A 13,354-nucleotide genomic window follows, 5' to 3' on the forward strand; every position below is an offset into this window, starting at 1 on the left:
TTCAAAATTAAATTGTAAACATCTTCACACTAAGTGCATCAACATGTAACTGCTGAGAACAATGACATTCTCCTGCATAATGACAATGCACAGTATCAAAGGAGATGAACTTTGGTAAATAATATTACCTGAGAGACAATCTGTTACCATTTCACCAGTTGTTGCAATGACTTGCTTTATAGCAGTCTTTACTGGGGAAGGGGTGCTCAAACTCCAACCAAGAGAATCTCACATGAATTTGCTCTCCACGTTCATTTAGGCTCATTTAATGTGCAACTGTCCTAACATTAACATTTGTGAGTCTGCCGATTTTCTTGTGGAGGATTTCATATTCTGGATTTGTCTCATGATTAAATTCTACTTATACTTTTTTTTTTTTTTTTTTTTGCGGTGCGCGGGCCTCTCACTGTTGTGACCTCTCCCGTTGCAGAGCACAGGCTCCGGACACGCAGGCTCAGAGGCCATGGCTCACGGGCCCAGCTGCTCCACGGCATGTGGGATCTTCCCGGACTGGGGCACGAACCCGTGTCCCCTGCAACAGCAGGCGGACTCTCAACCACTGCGCCACCAGGGAAGATGCTACTTATACTTTTTTGGTGCCACTTTGTATGCTTCGCATACCAGAACACATCAGAAGACACACACCTTAGTTTGCCCCATTGTTGGTGATGTTAACTTAGTGCCCTTGGATAAAGTAGTATCCACTAGACATCACCATTAAAGATGTACCTCTTTCCTTTCTAATCAATAAACGAAATTTGAGGTGATACCTTGAACCTCTATGAAAATTATTTGGTCCAAAAATATTTCACCCAATCATTTAGTGTCAGTTGATAATCCTTTCTTAAATGAATGATTATAGCAGAGGTTTAGAATGGTGATTATATAATTCCATCATTCCTTTTATATTAAGTAGTAGCATTCTTCTGTAAGGAGTAACATTCCATTCTTTTTCCTGTTTCTTTGTTATCTCTATGGATTTGTAATTTTGTTTCATATTTTTATAATTCGTTAATATCCTTATCCTTTTAAATTCTTACGTTGTCTGAATTTTGATGACTTGGAGCCCCTTCCAGTGATTCTCATGATTTTTGTTCATGCATCTGTCATATCCTGAGGGTCTCTGACTGTTAGGCACAGCAATATTTCCCAAAGCCACTGTATTTTCCCCAACCTCCACCCAGAAACAGCATTTTCTCCAAAGAGCCCTGATTCTTATTAGTGTGTTATTTAAACCAAGATCTGAGCATTAAGTGTACTCACTGCCACTGGAATTCCTTCTAGGCTCTTTTCAGTGACTTCCTACTGACACTTCCAATTCCAACCTTGCTCTGTATTTGAATCTCCTTCCTTCCTCCAGGAGGTCATTGTGGATGGCAGCATGAATCTGTCTAACAGTCTCTCTCACACTATCTATCAACTATCCATCTCCTACAATATACCAAGAAATAAATAGTTCAAGAATTATGACATCCTGACCTCTACTAACATCAAACCTACTAAAGTAAAGTTCTCTATGATTCAGCAGTTATTTTGTGTCCTTTGATTATAGCCCACTGACGGTGGGCAACAGGGAGACTCTGCTCAAAAATTAACACAGATTAATTCATTTTATTTGTACCAATGCTATCAGTTAGATACACAATTACAATTTTGTTTGTTTTCAATATTACAAATTTCTATATTGATCTTTTTTTTATTTGACTTTTTAACAAAATAGTTTAACATTAATATGGTTCAAAAGTCAAATCTGTAGAAGTGTACAGTGGGAGAAGTTTATCCCTATCATCTCTACTCCACTCCCACTCACCTAGCTTGCGGAACCATTTCAATATTTTATCTCTTATCCTTTTGTGTTTATTTTAGAAAAATAAAAAGTCTCCCTTTTTCTTACAGAAAATCTGCATGTGTATATGTCTGCATGCATGTGTGTATGTGTATCTTTTATTTTTAATTTAATAGTGTATCCTTTAAATCACTACCCATCAGTTAATAGAAATATTCCTCATTCCTTGTTCTTTTAACAGTGCAAATGTTTCATAGTTTATTTAACCAATTTCCTACTGATGGAAATTTTGGGTTTTGTAATATTTTGCTATTTGACATATGCCACAATGAATAACCTTGTGCATCTGACATTTCATATTACTGAAGGTGTATGTTCAAGGTAAATTCCTGGAAATGACAGTGTTTGGCCAAAGGATCAATGAATTTGTAGTGTTTTAAAAGACTGCCAAATTCTCTTCCTTAGCCTGGTGTTACCTTGCACTTGCATTGGCAGTATAGGAAAATGATGATTTCTACACCAAATCCCCAACAGAGTGTGTCAAGCCTTTGAACATTTGCCATCTGATAGGTAAGAGATCGTGCCTCACAGTGTAGCCATCATTCTCAGGTGAATATATGAGTGAAATTGAATACTTATTCATATTTAAAGCATTTGTATATTTTTTCTTGTAAATTGTCTGTTAACGTTTTCCCCACTTTTTTTTTTTACATTATTGATCTCCTTTGTTATTTTAACAGTTCTTTATATATTTGGGAGCTAGCTTTTTATATTTAGTGTAAGATGAAAAATTTTCCCCCTATATGCCATTTATCTTTTTGACTTTGCTTATGTTTATACATACACACACACATACACACAGAAACTTTTCTACATAGCCAAATTTATCAGATTATTAAAACTATTTCACAGGAATTCCAGACTCTTAATAGCATTCAAGTAATCTAAGTGGATCCCTAAATCTGAGGCATTCAGTTTTGTACCAGAGAGCCCTAGAGACAGCAGAAGCAGACATTCAGGTAAGGGAATGAAGGCTTAGAGCAAGTATCCCTCCTGGACTTAAGGATGGAAGGACGAACAGGCTTGTACAAATGAGATCTTTAGTATGTTAGAGCAGTGTTAACCAAAGGTAGCACTCTATGTATGAAAACAGTTTGTGAATGATAGTAATGGAAATTAGATCATTAAAATGGAAAACAGATTGTGTGCACAACTTAAAATCAAGGACCCAGTCATTCATCTTTGTAGTACCTACAAGTCTAGCACCTGGAAAATGCTCCATCAATATTTTCAGAAGACAATGAATCGGATCTAAAATGGAATAAGGAACAGTCACAACCGTGGAGTAAAAACATTAACAGTGCTAATTTAGGTACATCCCTGTGCATGTACTTTTAAGTAAATCTGTTTTCTTGAATGTTCAATACAAAGTTCATTGAAAAAATCAATCACTGTGTTAATTCAAACTGACCTTGCATACAACGGGGCTTAGTTCTGTCAACAATAAAATATATCTTGAATATATCAGGGCATGGGAATTAGAGAATGCTATTGTTTTTCTTTATTCCCACAGCACTGAACATCGTAAATACCTACAAGAGACTGTCAGTGCATCCTTATGGATTATTAAACAGATCATCTGATCTCTAGAAAGTGACTAGTCACTTAGGTTTTGAGACCTTGCTTACATCCTCCTTTCCATTCTCTTAAAAATCAGGCTGATTTCCTGAAGACAGACAGTAGACAGGCCCACTCTTGAGGAACATAGCATCTTATGGGAAATTGTTGAACAGTGCTCACAGGGGAGCATTTCACAAGAACCTGTTTTTCCGTCTAAAGCCCAGTGTTTGGCTTTTGAAGTAAGGAGAAGATAAACTTTTGTTCACTTGTTGTGTTTCCTTTTGGTCAAGTGTATGCATTCTTGCACAGCTGGACCCAAGACCATTTCAAGATACAATCAGCACAAATACAAATATTTGCCAGCCCAGCTCATAAGCTCGAGAAAAACAGGGAACATCGTCCTGTCAGACCATTGCTTTTGTTCTTTCATTGGCATGGTTTCTTCCTAACAGACAGAGCTCACTTTGGAGCCCAGCTGCTTCTTATTTCCTTTCAACATGCATCACAGAGAATAAACATATGATTAACCAATCCTGACAGCCGTAAATAAAGCACATCATATCCTTCTTTGTCCCCTTGCAGTATCAAAGAGGCAACCCCATGCTGCTGCTGCTGATTCAAAATGTCACCCTCCAAGAAAAGGGAGTAAAGATAAAGAAAAAAAGGAAAGTTCCAGACTGTTGATGTTAGCAAGCCTTGTCAGTACAAATGCCCACACCTACAAATCCTTACATTTGCAGATCAGATTCCATTTCACCAGAGCCCATTTCACAAGACCCCACTATTCAGGTGTTAAAATAGAGGGAAAGAGAATAGACATGGGACATTCATCTTTTTGGAAACACCCGTCCTGTATTAGCATGGACTATGCTGTTAGAGAAGCAGCTCTCACTCTATTTTATTTATTTATTTATTTCACGAAGAAGTAGAGATTCAAGAATACAGTTGCACTATAAGGAGCTGATTGATTTGATAACTGTTATTTTCCTGAATGTGGGACTATGTTTTATTCAGTGCTGTAACCCTGAGATCCAGTAAGGATAGATACCCGCTTCCAGGTTGATGCTCATTAACATTTACTAAGTGAATCTCAGGCTGTGGGTCTTAGATCTGCAGCATCAGCACCACTAGAAATGCATATTCCTGGGCCCCCTCCAGACATGCTGAATCAGAATTGCTAAGTGGACTTTTTGATGATGGCCATTTTGACTGGTGTGAGATGATATCTTAGATTGGGAGTTTGGGATTGACATGTACACACTGCTATATTTAAAATAGATAACCAACAAGGACTTACTGTATAGCATAGGGAACTCTGCTCAAAATTCTGTAATAACCTAAATGGGAAAAGAATTTACAGAAGTATAGATACACGTATATATATAACTGAATCACTTTGCTGTACACCTGAAACTAACACAACATTGTTAATCAACTATATTCCAATATAAAATAAAAATTAAAAAATAAAAAGAAATGCTAAGTGAAGCCCAGAGATCTGTGTTTGAATGAGTCCTCCAGGTGATGCTGATGAATGCTCAGGTGTGAGAACACTGGTTTACTAAAAGGAAGAAAAAAGGTAAGAAGGAAATGGAGTGGGTAAATGATAGTCAAATTAGATTTTGAAATGCATGCCTTAATACTCCTCTCAGGCACCAGCTTTTCTGGGAAGCTCTCTCTGGATCCCCCTGCTTGTGACCAGCCTGCTAGCTAGGTTAGTTGTTCCCTCCTGGTGCTCCCATAGCCCCTTGTCATCCAACTGCAGGGGGTTAGACTCCTTAATTATATGCTCTGTCTTCCATAAGAGACCATCCTGACTAACTTTTGTAGTCTTAATGCTAGTACAGTTCACAGAGCACAGTGGGTATGGGTATTTGTTGAATGAATGAGTGTACACAATATTCCTTTGCCAATATCAATGTCCACAGTCATATCCCCAGTTTTTGGTGTAGCGGTACATCTATGAATGAGAAAAGGCAGAAGGAGGAGTGTCCTTTTAGAATTATCACACAGAAAATATAAGAATATCCCAATACATATTTTTTTTCTAAATAATACAATTGAAATTTATTTATATATTTATTTTTCCAGGTTATTTTAAAAACATTTTATTAAAGTATAGTTGATTTACAATATCATGTTAGTTTCAGGTGAATAGCACAGCAATTCAGCTATACATATATTTTTGAAATGTGCTTTTCTTTTCAAATGACCATGTATGAAAGACATAGAATCATGAAGACACATTTCTCCTTCACATATGTGAAATAGCACAAAAACCTGTTGACAAATAAGTCTTCATAACATACCCTGTATTAGTTTGCTGGGGTTACTGTAACAAAATACAACAAACAATGAGACTTAAACAACATACATGTATGTCTCACAGTTTTGGAGGCTACAAGTCTGACATCAAGGTGCTGTCAGGGTTGGTTCCCTCCGAGGCTGTGAGGGAAGGATCTGATCCAGGTCTCTCTCCTTGCCTTGTAGGTGTCTGTCTTCATGTTCACATGGCATTCTCCCTGAATGCCTGTCTGCTTCAAATTTCCCTTGTTTATAATGATACTATGTTACTGAACTCAAATTTGGCTGTTCTCCACTCTAAAGCCAATTATTGGAGAGGCAAGTGTCAGCAGAAATGAAAGGTGCTTTATTCAGAAAAGCCAGCAATCAGGAGAGATGGTGGACTTGTGTCCAGAGACCAACTCTGAAGATTCTGCTCAGCCATGACAGTTTTTAAAGGGGTAAAAGAGGGGAGAATCTCAGTGACTCGTTGAGGCAGGAGGTTGTGTTCTTCATCCTTCTACACTGAGTGCAGACTGGCTGACTCTCTCTTCAGATGTTATCTTTCCTGTGTGATCTGCCCACAGGATTACTAAGGGGGCTAGTAGGGGTAGAGTGCTAGTCATTTTTTTTTTTAACTGCTTCATTCTTACTTCTTTTTATTCAGGAGAGTGTAAGTCAGGAGTTAGGTTAAATTGCCTAGTGATCTCATTCTTATAATTAAACTCTTTTAAGGTTAGAAGGGGGCAGAAAAGGGCAAACGGGAAAGGGGTAGAAGAGCTACTTTCAGTTATCTTGCATTAGGACCCCACCCCATGGCTTTATTTCAACTTGATTAACCTCTGCAAAGACCCTATCTCCAAATAAGGTCACATTCTCAGGCACTAAGGATTAGGACTTCAACATATGAATTTAAGGGGACACAGTTCAACCGATAACATACCCCAACTGTTCTCCTGCTCTTGAAGTATACATGGCCTGAGAAGAAGCAAGTAGCAAGACTCAAAGTCTGGTGGTGTTCCTATGAGGATTAAATGTTTAATGACAATGTCTGGCATATGGTAAGCTCCAGAGAAGCATTGTTCTGGCTGTTTGTACTGGACTTGATGATATGCCACTTCACTCAGTCTAAAATGCACTTCGTGTTCACATTTTACAATTTCTGAAATGCATCTCACATTACAATGACATGTACATTAAGATGAAGTTTTTTTTTTTTTTTTTACTTCTGAAAACTTTCTATTTCAAGGGTGCATCTTAAAATCAATGTCATTTTAGAATTGAAGAAATAATGTCATAAGTCTTGCCATTTAATGAGAACCTATTAAGCACCAGATTGTGGACACATCTTCATAAATCTTAACTCAGTTCTGCAGGGGAGGTTTTAGTATCTCCAACTTATTGTTGGGAGCAGGGATTTGCAGACACAATAAACTCTCAGAAGACCACACAGTGAATCAGATGGCAGAGCTGAGATCTGCAACCAGGCTTGTGGAATGCCTGGGCCCTTCCTCTATATACAACGCTGAGAAGGTAGATGTCTGTATGTTTGTTTGCTTTTTGTTTGTTGTGTTGCGTTGCTTGTGTTCTGTGATGGTTTGTGAGAGGACCCAGCTCTGTTCAGTGTGTAGACAAACCTGTTTGCCTCCAATGTCCTTTTGGCCAGAGTAGCATCTGATGTACTGTAGAATTAACATTTCTTCCTCAGACCATGTAACTAACAATTTACTCTCTTCACCATCTTTATTATATCAGTACATAATTCTGTCACAATGAATACTGCTGTGTTCATTAATTATTGCTTACATATATACTTTCGCTCCCTAGTGAAACTACAAGCTTCTTACAATCAGGAATTGTGTCCTGAGTTTTCAGCACCCATGGTGTCTTATAAAATGGAGGAAACAAAATTTAAAAACAAAAACAAAAGACAACCTATAGGTACTTAATAAATGTTTATTTTCTGTGACTAGGTTTAAAAGGCCTTCTTAGATAATGGTTAGTTACATACATAAACCTGATAACATCCTAATATGCTGGTAGAATAAGGTACTCTGTGTAATACATGTGTATAGATGAATAAAGGTCATCTGAAAATTGTTCTCTGCTTTTACTGGGTTATTCAGAGATGGCAAAACCTGTCCATGTGCTGTCACTCCTCAACCCTAGCACCCATGGAAGACATTACTAGTTGATCGTGGAGTTTTTTCTGCTGGGGTCAGAAACAGATGCCGACGGTTTTGCAATATAGCCTTGTAGCAATCACTACCAATCTATTCAGGGTGACATATAGAATGAAGCCAATTTGACATCTCTTGTCTCGCTTACCTGTGTTTTTGAAACTGGAGAATGCAGAGCATTTAGGAAGAGGAATTATTGAACTAAAAGGTGGTCAGCAGAGATTTGTGACCTGGGGGTCTCCCAAGTGGCCACGATACAAACATTCTCTTTATTCAGCTCCAGTAATACTAGCCCTGATTTAAAAATTACATCAGTGTGACACTATGGATGGACCTTGACTGTAAAAATGACAAATACCATAAGGTTTCACTCATATGTGGAATATTTTAGAAAATAAATAAATAAGTAAACAAACAAAATAAAAGCACATAGACACAAGGAGCAGATTGGTGGTTACCAGAAGGGAAGGGAAATAGGGGAGGGTGAAATAGGTAAAGGGGGTCCATTGTGTGGTGACAGATAGAAACTAGACTTTTGGTGGTGAGCATGCTGTAGTGTATATAGAAGGTCAACTGTAATGTTGTACTAATGAAAACTTATACAACATCGTAAATTAGTGTTACTTCAGTTAAAAAAAAAATATTTGGATATGCCATATGTTGAGTTTGAGTTAGCCCAAGGAGCAAATATTACTGTTAGAATTCTGAAGTTCTATATACCTGTTAAGCATGATCCTTTCTATTTGTGCTTTCCACATTGTTATTAAATAAACTAAAATTATATTGACATTATATTTAAAAAATAAATTTAAAAATAAAAAATTACAGCAGTGCTGGAGTAATTTGCAGTAATTTGGGTAATTTGTTCAGAAGTGACCCAAGACGAGCTTAGTCTGTGACACTCTGCTCTTCATCCTTCAGGCTATTGCACACTGTCCATGCTCAAGCTCTTCCCCAAATCTGTTAAATCTGCCCAATTTAATCATAATTTCCAAGAAAGGAGTCCAGATACTGGTCTTTTTTAAAGAGCTCCCCAGGTGATTTTAAATGTGCTAGTCAAACTATTATATATTTTATAATAACTATAAAAGGAGTATAATCTTTAAAAATTGTGAATCACTATATGTACACCTGTAACTTATATAATATTGTACAACTATACTTCAATAAAAAAAAAACCTCAAGAAAAAAAAAGAATTGTAAATTAGAAAAAACTATATAGAACTCTATGCCAAAAAAGTGACATCTTCTGTTTATAAAGTAAATTTATAAAAATTTTCAGGCACATCACTAGTCCTTGTAGCTTCCTCTATGAAAAGGATAATAATGTAAATTAAAGGGACAAGAAAACATTTATTTAATTTGACTGAATTGTCCTGCTCCATCCAATATGGTAGGCCCCAGTCACATGTAGCTACAGAGTACTTAAAATAGATAATCAAACTATTTGCTGTAAGTGTAAAATACATGTTACATCTAAAGACTTCAACAAAAAAAATGTAAAATATCTCAGTAATAATTTTTACATATTGATTACATGTTGAGGTGGTAATAATATATATATATACACACACACACACACACACACACACACACATACATATGAAATTATTTTAAAAAATGTGCAGTCAAAGCAAAGAACCAGTGTGGGAGGGTATTTGTTGATAATAGTACCACTGAAGAAGATGCCTTTTAGGGGCATTTAAAGGGAGGCTGTTGGCAAAGAAAAGTCCTTAGCAAACTTTCACAAATGTATATACAATAGTGAGATTTTAGGCCATAATATCCCGTGACAATCTTTAGGTCGCCATCATGAATGGACTCCCAGCCCTCACCTCCCCCCACCTGATTACACATCTGTTGGATGGGAACACATCATCACACATGGTAATGAACCTCTAGAGTCACAGGGTTTGTGAAATCTCAGGTTATTTATAGGTATTGCCACATAGCATTTGGCCATTTTTTCTGTCCTATTAGAAAGTGTTTGTCCGGAGGGAAAAAATAATTACTTGCTTCACATTCACAAATTACCTAAAGGTATTTTCTTCAAAATTGCTGTTTCTGGTGATTTGCTGATATTCAGTTTCACTGAAGCTTTAATGTTTATTTTCTTGAGAAAAGAACATCTTGAAGCTTTCATGACGTGTAAGTTTCAGAGAATTGTATGGGATTTTTTTCTCCCTGGTGCAAAATGCAGAGTGTAGTTATTGTTATGTTGTGTTTTGTTTTATTAAATAAAAGCAAACTGCTTCCAAGGTTTGTTCTTCTCACCACCTTGGATACGCTTCATTGCATTGGCTTTTCTCAACAGCAGTTTCATCTCACATGAAGTAACAGGGTGAGATGACCACGAACAGAAGGCAACAGAAACTTGGGCCCCAGGAATAGAAGTGCAGTGTCTAGTTATGTACTCCTCCTTACTTGCTCTGGCCATAACACCCCTACTCCACCACCAAAGCCTTCTTAAAATATCTTAATCCCATTCTCCTATTCCAAACTGTTGTAGCTGAAGTTATTATTTACACCTAATGCAATCCTGATGTTTGCCTCTTTATATAATCTTGATCCACTTTCCATTATCTTGCCCTCCTCCTTGAAATGCTTGGACAAATATTTTAGGTGAAACTGGAAAACACTGCCAGTCGAGTGGCTTTCCCTTCGCTTGCTCCATGCTGGTTGATAAATATTTAGGAGCATGTAATATTACAAGAGGAAGAAGTGCAAATTTTGGAATGGAACCCAGAAACATAGCTAGGGCAATGAAAGGTGATAGCAGATGTCAGGAAAAGAAAATAGAGTAAATAATGTTGACATTATTTTGACTAAATATAAAATAGGGTTTGTGTTAGGTCTAGCCACTCCATGGCAAGGGGGTACCATTTTCCTGTTTGTATCCCAAGAGGATTGCAACAATTCCTTGAAGCTGAATTTACACAGCTCCTGAGAGAAATGACTTCCTACAACCCGATGTGTCTAAGTGGAGGCTACTGGTCCATCTTCAGAGATTTATGAAAGCCATATCTCCATCACTTTGAAAATGCCCTACACATTCCTGGGTTTTGGAGTCAGTCTAAAGGCAAATCCCAGCTCTGACCCTGACTACTTGATATGAAGATAGTTGATAAGCTATTTTCACACAATTCTACAGGAAATTCTTCAAGGGAAATACCCAATAGTTGTGTGATCCTTGAGTCACGGTACCTGGTAAATGAGCTCTGAGTCTAATGCAGGACTCTGATAAATAGACAAGCACTTGTGGTAAAGTGCCCAATACAGAAAAGTGAAATATCTTCCGTGGACCCATACAAGGCACTTGTCTTTCACTAGGACAAAGGAAGGTTTTTCAGAGAATGGTGACACGTACCCAGACTTAGCAGAGCAAAGGTCAGGACAGGGCTTTCTGGGCAGTTTGTGCTTCAAATGCAGATACCCCAAAATCTGGATCCTTGGAACAATACAAAATTTTGCTCAGGGCTGGGAGACTTAGCAGGCAGGAGTTGCTGAGTTAGTCTTTCCATGGGACTGTGAAGCTTTATTCTCCTCATTGCTTAAGTACAAACTGTGGTGAAAACATGAAGACTTTATTTCTTTGCAGAAAATGACCCTGAAAAGAAAGCCAGCTGCTAATGTTTGCAGTAGCAATGAAGAGAAAGGGGTGATTCTTAGCCAGAAAATAGCTTTATAAATTACTTCGGTTTTATATTTATAGAACAATTCAGAGCCTATAGGGTTCAACTACATTTTCCACTTATAGGTAGGGCATCTAGAGTTGGAATTACATGCTACAGTGTATGCAAATTGGGATAATTTAGAATATCATAGAACATTTCTTGTAAATGACCAGGGTCTGCTCTAGTTTTGAACATTAAGGCCAAAGTATAAAGAAAATCATGCCCTGAAGCTCAACTTCAATCAGTGCAGCTTGTTCTGATGTATTATTTCCCCACTAATATCACAGCTTCTGTGATAGCTGGAGGCTCATGGTGGAGAACACAGGGAAACACAGCCAGGCTCACAACCACACACCAGGACAGCTTTTTGTTGTCCTTCACACTTATACCTCTTGAATGAAACCACAACTAATTTTCTGAAGATAAATGGAGACTTATTCAAATCAGTTATTGAACAAAAAAACTTATCAAAAACATCCACCATGATTTCAAAGTTTAATGTGTCATCATGCTAATTCTTGTTGGTCTCTCAAGGTTGGCTATTTAATGAGACTCGTGACTTGCTTGATAGATGATACAGGATGAGGCCCTTGTGCAGAAATCTCTATGTTACCAGCAGAACAGCGCTTCCTCAGCTCTTGTCCCCTTGAAGGAAAGAATTCAATGGAAAGACATAGTACAGTTTCAAGCAGCAGGAGTTCTATTAAACAAAGCAAAAGCACACTCTCAAGAAAGGAGGAGAGTGGGCCGTCTGGGGGCCAGAAGCAGCCCCACAGAGAGGGTAGGGTTGGTTTTCTCAGAGTGGTGGCAGCCCCTCCCTGTGTCCTGCGGCATTTGATTGACAAGTTGATTGACAGCTTGAGGTTATATAACTTTTCTCCTTGGGCACAGGCGCTTACCCATAAGCACTCAAGCAAAACCCGCGGAAGGTCGGTGGGGGTGGCGGTGGAGGTGGGGGGCCGCAGTGGTAATTCATTATAAATACGTCATAATGAACCCCGGGCCTGCGCTGACTGGTGCGGGTGCTGGTGCTCTGGAAAACCCTTTGGGTTTTTGAAATCTCGTTTGGCCCTGATAAGACTGGAAACTTAGCTGTCTATAACCACAAAAGGGAGGATCTCTGGGCATGTTCTGGTCACAGATGTAAGGTGGAGGAGGGAAAGATGACCCCATCCAGGATGGGGCAGGACCTCCTCGTGTTTGACTAGCTACCTAACATTTACTTCTGCAGTTATTTTTCCTACTGGGCACTGAGGGGATTGCAACTGGCTTCCAGTCCCAAGGTTTAAGGCCAATCTAGGAGGTCATTATATTGTGGCAGCTGGGGTCCCTGAGGCTGAGGGAGATTGTGGGTGGAGTTAAGTTTGAAGTTAACTTGACAATACAGAGGTAATCCACAAGACAAGGGTGAGAAGAAAAGAAAAGACGTTGAACACTGACAGAAACAAGGAGGAGAGAAATATGGGTGTGTGTGTTGATTTAGAATGTAGAGTGAAGTAGTCATCACTCTGAATTTTGCTTATGTGTGTTCAGGGGCTGAAACCCAGTGTAGGATTTTATCTTGCTACCCTGGAGTGAGAGTCGGGGTTTAGTGATTTTAACTCAACATCATCCCACTCTCAAAGTTCTTAGACCAACATGTTGAAAAATGATCTTTTAGAGAAATTAGAACACTGGATGTTATAGAATCCTCTCCCCAATACTAACTGCTTACAGAATTCTATCCTCCTTTTTCGGGGGCACAAAGTCCTCCCCATTGAGTTGCAACCCATGTAGTTTGGTGTGGAAATGTAACCAAAATGTCTCCAGAG

The sequence above is a fragment of the Monodon monoceros genome, unplaced genomic scaffold (assembly GCF_005190385.1).
Source record: "Monodon monoceros isolate NGI ecotype Baffin Bay Population unplaced genomic scaffold, NGI_Narwhal_1 Super_Scaffold_16, whole genome shotgun sequence".
NCBI classification, from domain to species: domain Eukaryota; kingdom Metazoa; phylum Chordata; class Mammalia; order Artiodactyla; family Monodontidae; genus Monodon; species Monodon monoceros.